Genomic DNA, 8,465 nt, shown 5'->3' on the forward strand with positions numbered 1-8,465 from the left:
CTTTTTTAACGACCAGGTAGATTAATCTGCATTACAGTGGTTATTTTTAGAGGTTCAAATGACAAGTTCACTGAGGATTTTACAACTGACTAGAAGGAAAGGAGCTCATAGGGCTTGAGCTGACTTCCACAGGACAAAGTTGAGTGGGCTCATGTTGTGTAAGGAAGCAGCTCCAACACCCTCTAGCCAGAGCCTTAGGAAGTGATGGGTCACTGAGCTGCAGAGAGAGAGAGAGCAAGAGAGCGAGCTACAAACAGTGACACCATTTTGGTATTCCTTGTGTCCACTAACAGATGAGTCACCCTTACCATTAGATAAAAATACACTTGAGTCGAATCCCTATCAGTCTCCAGTGCAGCGTTTCCTACCAAATGGAGGGCTACAGGGAATTCTTCCATTTTGCAAATGATGGCATTCTAACCTTGCTTTTGTGTGGAGGTGGAGAGGAACAGTGTGGGAGAGAATGCAGAATGGATGGGGAACACCAAAGTAAACAGCTGGTTTTCTAGATGTCCTTGAAGGCCTCCAAGCTTTCAGAGACAAACTGTTGGAAGCTTCTGACTTTGGGGTTTAGTCGGTAGGTGAGCTCAACATCGCGTTCTGGCCTCTCTTGAAAGTAACGATAATGTTGATTGTCGCCTTTGCTTCAGGGATGTTCAGCTTCTCATAAGCTTCTGGGGTAATCTGTCCAGAGCAAACATTAGGGACTGTTAGAACCCACATTCAAAATAGTTCTGAAAAGATATCCCTTTATTTTAACAATCACACAAGTCCACAACTGTCATTCCCAACTCCAAAATCAAGCATCCTTTTCTCAGAAGCCATGGGGTAGCATATTGATTTTTCTAGACACAGATGATGGGCAGTCTGAACTTTGTAAATCTGCATGGTCTATACTGATTTCTTAGTGGAACGAGTCACATCTTCGATGAACAGTTCCTGCCCCAAGTGTTTGGTACTGGTGATGTCACCTCACATAGGTGGAACCTGTAACTTCTGAGAATCCTATGAGATTTAGGAAGCAACATTGCTTCCAGCCCCAGGTATTTGGGATAAGACATTGTGGAATCTCAGTACCCTTTCTATGAACAGCACCTCTACACTTTCAGGGTTCCATTGCAGCCTTCCTGATGTGTTAGCCTCGTGACCGTCCAGGCAGTGAGTGTACCACATACCCTCGTTCTGGTACAGCCTCTCGTTCTCAGCAGACTGTTGCCTCACTCGTCTTCACTAGTCTCCTTGTCACTTGCTTGGAGTCTTCACTCCTTCCAGAACAGTCAGGGAACAAGCCCTATGCCCCTGACCAGTCTTGTCACTGTCCAGCTGAATCATTTCACATCTTAACTACATCACTGATTTCCCCTCAGAAGCAGCAAAAACTATTTTGATTTGATCCTATATATAATCTCTTTATTCCCCAAGGGTATTCTGAGTTTAGGAACACGGTCTTAAAAAAAGATGTGACAGAGGAAACAAGTGTTCCTCGCAGTGGCTAAGATACCTGCTTTCCACATGACATGACCTGAATTCAGTTTCCATCTCTGCCTCCTGGTCCAGCTTCCTGTCAGCCTGGACCCTGGCCTGAGAGAGCTGTGCTGGCCCATGTGCCTGGACTCCTACCATTGACTTGGGCGACCTTTGACTTTCTGGCTGGAGTCTGGCTCAGTGCCAACAGTTAGGAGCATCTGAAGATTGAACCAGGAGATGGGAGCTCCTGCTTTCTCTCTCTCCATCTTCCTATCCCTCTTTTTCGCTCTCTTTTTTTCATCTTTCCATCTCTCTCTCTCAACTTTCCTTATTCCCAACTAAAAAGAAAATCTTTAATGTGACAGACATAAAAAATGTATGTAAAATGATGTTTGTCACATGCCATTTAGAATAATAAAAAATCAAGAACCTACATTTCTTTCAATAGAGTATTGCTTAACTGTGGTACCTATTCTTAAGAATATTATACATTTATTAAAATGAATGTATTTTATCTTTTCTGTATTGCTTCAGATATTTTACAACAAAATCTTGAAATGTAAACAATGAATGGTCCTTGTCTAAAATAATCAAATGAAATTATTGTTTCTGAAGAATTGTACAAACTAGAAAAAGTGTACGCAACATAACATGAAAGGGTCAGATATAAAATTGAATTTGTAGTGTCATTTTAAATGTACTAAATATTTATATCTATTTATAATAGAAAAATGAGAAGAAAATTGTGGCAGCTCTGTCTCTATACTGAAATTGAATTATGTGCAATTTTCCTTTTCATCATTGCATATATTAAGCATTTGCATTTTTTTCAGATAACAAGTTAGAAGCTTAGTGAGTATGTCAATAGAAGGTTCTGTGGGGGAAGCATGGAGGATGAGTTTGAGGGTCTGTGGGTCACTTTGGTAGCTCTGATAACTCGCATGTCTCAGGAAAGCAGGGAATTCTTGGGCTGCAAATTTTCAGCACAGAGAACACATGCTGTTGAGTCTCACTGTGAGAGCCATGCTCTGCCAGGGTCAGACACATCCTCTCAGCTAGAGCAGAGTTCCTGATGGCCTTGTGTTCTGGCCCTGCCTTCCCTGAGGCAGAAATGGAGGCCCTGGGAGGTGGAGGACATCAGACTGCGAGTCACAGAGCATTACCTTGTGGCCAAATGCGTCCTCCCCAGAATTAGCATAGCAACTAGGATCTTACTTTAGTTACAAGTAGGTGGCTGTGTTCCAGTTAACTTAATTCCTAATCAACATGAATCATTCCGTACACCATAGAGACAATAATGTATGCAAGCTAGGGTTTCAACAGCATTAATCAAGACAGACAGACTTGTGGAACTGGAGTCCTCTTCAGTGTCTTCTGACAGCATGCTCTCCTGCCTCAACACACCCAAAGCCATACAGGAACTTGCAAGTTGTGGGATTTTAGCAAACATGGTTCCCCTGGATTGTGCAGTGAAGCCTAGGAACTCACCTTTGAATCTCGGATATCTTTCCCCAAACCCTTGGATAAAATCTCAGCATATTGCTTCACTGTTAGTGCTTCTGCACCGAGGTTCATGGCCTTGCCGATGAACTCCTCTGGGGAATTAAAGATGTTAGAGACGATGACTCCAGTATCAGCAACGGAGATGCCAGGCAAGGGTTTATCCCCCATGGGCAGCACTAGTTTAAAAAAAGCAAAATAAAAGAAGCAAGATTACAACTGTTTAACAAGAACAGAAATACTCAGCCAAGTCGATATAGAGTGGGAGGGCAGCCACAGAAATCCGAGTGGCCACAGCTCCGCACCATAGCAAGGATTTGCAGAACATACCATGACCTCTGGATGTTGGCTACAAAGAATGGCTCTTGGCTGCTGAGCTGCTGAGTGTAGAGTAGGGCTCATTAATCTTCTGCACAGACTTCTCTGCTTAACGTGTCTAGCTTCTTACTCAGCATCCTCACTGATATGTTTCATAGGTTTTCTTGACATCCTTGGTCCCATGCAGAACTCCTACCATCCTGACAATCTGTTCTTCCTGCACATCTCCCCCTCTCGGAAACTAACAGGTCTTTAGATTTTTTTTTTCAAGGCTTTACTTGCTTCCGTCATTGTTGTTTCAGTAAAGTGTGGGTTACAACCAATCTCAGCTGCAATGCAATGCAAATCGTACCATCTAATTAAACAAACTGAGAAAAATATGGAACACTTCACGATTTTGCGCATCACCCTTGTGCAGGGATTATGCTAATCTCTGTATCATTCCAAGTTTAGTATTTGTGCTGCCGAAGCTAGCACAGGTCTTTGGTTTTTCAAATCAACAACCTCAGCATTAACCTCCAAATGCACTAATTCACTTCTCATGGAATCCCATTCCATGAGAATGTCTGGAACCTGACCACTTCCCACCATGTTACCATCACCACAAAGGTCTGCACCACCAGCATCCTTGGCTTGGATGGGGACAAATCTCTGCCTAGAGTCTCCCAGGGCTCAACCACTACCTAGAGCAGCAAGCTCTGTGCAGGAGCAGCCCCACCCCTCATTATTCTGATTCTGAACAGGGAACCCAGGACAGAAGAGAAAAGCTTCTTCCCTTGTTGCCCCAGCGGAACAGCCAGAGGCCCTAGGGGTCATCTCACCCAGAGTTAACTGAAACTGACTCCTGGCTTGTGGCCTGCACAAGGTCAACATGTGAAAGTCTAGATGTGAAATTCTTGTGCTTTGGTTCTCAAAGAACTTCTCTAACCACTTGCATGGGCATGTAAGCAATTTGTGAATGATCTTGGTACTTCCCTTTGAGCTAAATGCCCTAACACTGCATGCATGAAAAGGGGAAGGAAGATTGAGAGGGATGGAGGGCAGCAGGTGTCTGGTTGACTTTCCCTGTAACCTCACACACTTACCCAAGGTGTAATAATCTCCATCAGAGGCTTTCATAGGTTTCTGAACGCTGTGAAAATTCTCAAAGTAAGATGGCATGCGGACACTGGTCATGGGGACTCCAATGGACCAGAAATACTCCTCAATTATTCCTTTGTTATCACAGAATGGCAAGGTCAATCTTCCCCCAGTTAGCTTATGCACATACTCCAGGCTGCTGAACACCACATGCTTCAGACCAAGGCGCTTGGCAACATCTGCCATCAGCTTCCCCTAGGAGACCAAAGTGAAACCTTCACTGGGGTCCTGCCTTTACATAAAGACCAGAGGGCAGGTGCTGGGCCCTTGCTTCCTCCTTTTCTTAATGCACATGCATTACCTTAATGCACATGGAGAGGAAGCACATGTGGCCTCAAAATATATGAGATTACCTTCTGAGAGACCACCACACTCACATAACATTGTCCTCACAGTGAAAGATAGTGTCAGCAAATCCCAAAATATACTCATGTCATAAACAGCATAGTGGATGATGGAGAGCTTCCTTTTTGCACAACTGGAACATTCCAGATGGGGAGAAATAGCTAGGAATGAAAATATATCAAAATGGGGAACTTTGAGCCTTAGTGTACTCCTAGTTCTGGATTCTCAAGAACCTGCATTTGGTGATGCCTCCCTGCTAGTAGAGTCCCAGGGTACAGGACATCACCAGGTACACACAGAGAACATGTGGGGTTCTCCTCTGGGGTCTCTCCTTCCTAAAAAACACCAGGACCACAACTGAGGCTCTATTCTTATAACTTTCCTAACCCTCTTTACCCTCTAGGCCCAGCTACTGTAGCCAGAGCTAGACTAAGTTTCCAGCATCTTTGCCTCTTACAATGAGGATGAACTTGAGCACCTGCACACCTGGGGAGCACATTCCAGGCATAGCAGGTTCAAAGGGGCAGGAAGACATAGCTGCTCACCTGATGCACTTCCCTCTCTTGGTTTAGTTCCCCGAAATATTTGGTCACCAGGAAGGCTCCATAGACTCCTTTTAAGGCAGCTACTAAAGATGCTTCATCATCCAGATCACATTTCACCACCTCAGCACCAAGGTCCCTGAGTGCCAGGGCACTGGGTTGAGTCACATCTCTGGTCAATGCCCTCACTGCAAAATGTTTGGAATCCAAAAGTGCCTTGACCACGGGGCCCCCCTGAACACCTGCAAGTGAAGGAGGAAAGACACATGGAATTATTAAGAGGAATGTTCACTAGCGCACATGTGTCAGCAAGGCCCCGATTTATAGCTGACCTGCAGTGGCACCTCCTTTGGGAGGTGCTGCCTGGTTCATCAGGTAGCTCATGGCACTCACATTGCTTTTTACAACCTGTTCAGATGTGCCAAATATAATCGGTTGAGTTACCTGTCACACACAGATGACAACTCGTGCAAACTGAAGTTACAAATTGATGGGCTATGGGTAGAGACTTCATCTAATTGTTGTGTGTAAGAGGTGTGTTGGTAGGAGGCCTTTAAATCACGCAACTGCGGAGTAAGCCATTAGATGGTGGTTATCATGAGACCATTGGATTTTTGAATTCCAGTTTGGCATGGCTGGCCTCATTTGGCTTTGTGCCTCATGATTTAATTGTGCCTGTGCATTCCCTGTGTGCAGATCTCAGCAGGTGCAAGCTCTAGCACCACCTGATGCTGGTTCTTAATTCCAAACTGAAAATTGAAAGAAACTTTTTCTTCTCCCAAGAAGAAAACAAGAAAACACTTTCAAAATTGGTAAATATCACAGCAAAATAACTTCGCAATGTAAACAAGAATTGTCCCACAATTAGGTGAAAAATGCAAAGTAGGAATATGAAACTAAGTAGATTAAAGCAGAGGAATTCCATTGGAGGAATAAAGAATCAAAAAAGGCGATAATTTCTGAGCTTTCTGATTAAGGGGTTGCTGAGTGCTTTGCACAGTGACAAATTAAGTCCCACACTCAGTTCATCACTTCCAATTTCAGGACACCAAGGATAACAGGATGCTAACTCCTGGAGGAGACATGTGATATGGGGTGTGGATTTGGACTTAGGGTTAAGATTTCATTAAGACATACATGTCCCATAATGGAGTATCTGATTCAAGGCCCAGCTCTGGCTCCTGACCCCAGCTTCCTGCTAGTGAACACATGCATTCTTCAAGGCTGTATGCCCTATCCTCACAGGGCCTTCACTCAGGTTGGATTAGCGCCAGCCCTAATGGCCTCATTTAACCTGATCATCTATTTAAAGGTCACATCTCCAAAGAAGCCTCATTTTGAAGTATTGGGAGTTAGGACTTAGGCATCCTAACTGAGGAAAGAAGGACAATTACTGTTGTGATCATTTTCTTGTAACACCACTCCTGCAATGTCAGGGACTTGATCAGAAAAGATAAGGTTCTTGTTTTATTTCCCAGCCATGGACCCAGACACAATGGATCCTGGCACAATGCAGGTTCTCAATGACTCCTGTCACCTGAATGAATGAATGAATGAATGAATGAATGAATGAATAAGTGGAGCAGAAACATTGAAACCTCTGTGCTGTTAGTTCTGTGCTTTGGAGATGAGCAGTCTTGATATGTCCAACATGAGATGAAGAAACAAATAACAAGACCAAAAACAAAACGTGAGAGTCACTGGGCTGTGTGGCCATCAAGGCCTGCAGCTGCAGCAGAATCTAACAACACTGCAGGAAGAGCACGTGCCACAGAACAGATCCTCCTTCACAGTGCAGTGCATGGCAAGAAGGATTCTCCCAGTACTGTGGGTCATCCACTCCTCAAAGCAACAGAGACAAAAGAAGCTTGAATAGTTCTGAAAATGAAGCAGTGAAAACACATGCATAAAACCTAGTGTTTGTGTGTTAGCTTTAGGGATGAAGCCAGCACTTGGCCTGCCCACATTCCACATCATAAGGCTTAGGTTTCAGTCCTTGTCCTGCACCTGATTCCAGCTTCCTGCTGATGCACACCCTGCGAGGCAGTGTGGTGGCTCAAGTACCGGAGTACCAGAGTTCCTGCCACTCACAAGGTAGACCCACATTGAATTCCCAGCTCACAGCTTTGGTCTGAAGGAGCCATGGCAGTTGTGGGCATCTGGGGAGTGACCAGCAAATGAGAAATATCTGTCTCTCTGTTTTTCTACCTTGCAGTAGAAAACAATAATTTTTAATTTGTTTAAAGACCAAGGAAGTAAACAGAACAATGTTACCAATGAGTGTGTGAAAGCTCTGAACCTACCTTGGCAAGAAGAATGTTTAAATTGGCAAACCAACAAAATGCATAGTAAAGGGTTGTTGGACAGTACATACTGCCTGCAGTGTCTTCAATCCATATGGATACCATTTCAAATCCTGACTGTTCCACTTCTAATCCAACTCACTGCTAAAATACCGAGGAAAGGAGATAAAGATGGCCTAATACTTTGGGCTTCTCTACTCATGTCAGAAACCCAGAGAAGCTCCTAGTTCCCATTCTTGGACAGGGTCAGCTTGAGCTCCTGTGACCTTTGGGAAAGGAACCAGCAGATGGAGCGTCTCTCTCTCTGTCTCGTCTTCTCTCACTCCCTCTTACATCTGCCTTTCAGATAAAAAAAAAATACAGGAAAAGATAAAGCTACTTGGATTAGTGTCTCTCCAGCACTTAGGAAAATCATCTGAATGAATCTAAAAGTCAGCCACTGTTAGAGAGAGATGTGACTCATGAACCTCTGAGATAATTTCTGAGAAATGGAGTTTACTCACGCTGCCCCTCATGGCATCAATGACTCAAGCACTCAGGATGTTTCTTAATTCCCCCACAAAGGGCTTTCTACAAGTCATACTCTCAAGCTCTCAGTGAAAAACAGTGAGACAGGAGGAATAGCAGAGTGGGCATGCACTTGAAAAGACTTTCCTACCTGTTGCTCCAAACACAGCAATCACTTTCCTGCTGGCCATGTTCCCAGATGAAGAAGCAGTTGCAGCAAAGCTTCCCTCAGCAGAAATACAACTTTGCTTCTTGTGTGAGAATTATAAAACTCTTCTGATGACCATACCCCTAATATTGCCCCTCCCTGCAAAACTGCCTAATGAATGCTGCCTAGGACAGT

The 8,465-nt window shown here is 44.1% G+C and overlaps 1 non-coding gene across 1 annotated transcript; it reads right to left on the minus strand.

Moving 5' to 3' along the window:
* Window positions 1-3,658: 3,658 nt before the first annotated feature.
* Window positions 3,659-3,762, minus strand: LOC121171417. The gene has a single exon (XR_005886127.1). It is a non-coding gene; the product is annotated as a U6 spliceosomal RNA (small nuclear RNA).
* Between the last annotated feature and the right edge of the window lie 4,703 nt (window positions 3,763-8,465).

This window comes from Ochotona curzoniae, unplaced genomic scaffold, assembly GCF_017591425.1.
Source record: "Ochotona curzoniae isolate NIBS_2020 unplaced genomic scaffold, NIBS_Ocur_1.0 scaffold_2587, whole genome shotgun sequence".
Lineage (NCBI taxonomy): Eukaryota > Metazoa > Chordata > Mammalia > Lagomorpha > Ochotonidae > Ochotona > Ochotona curzoniae.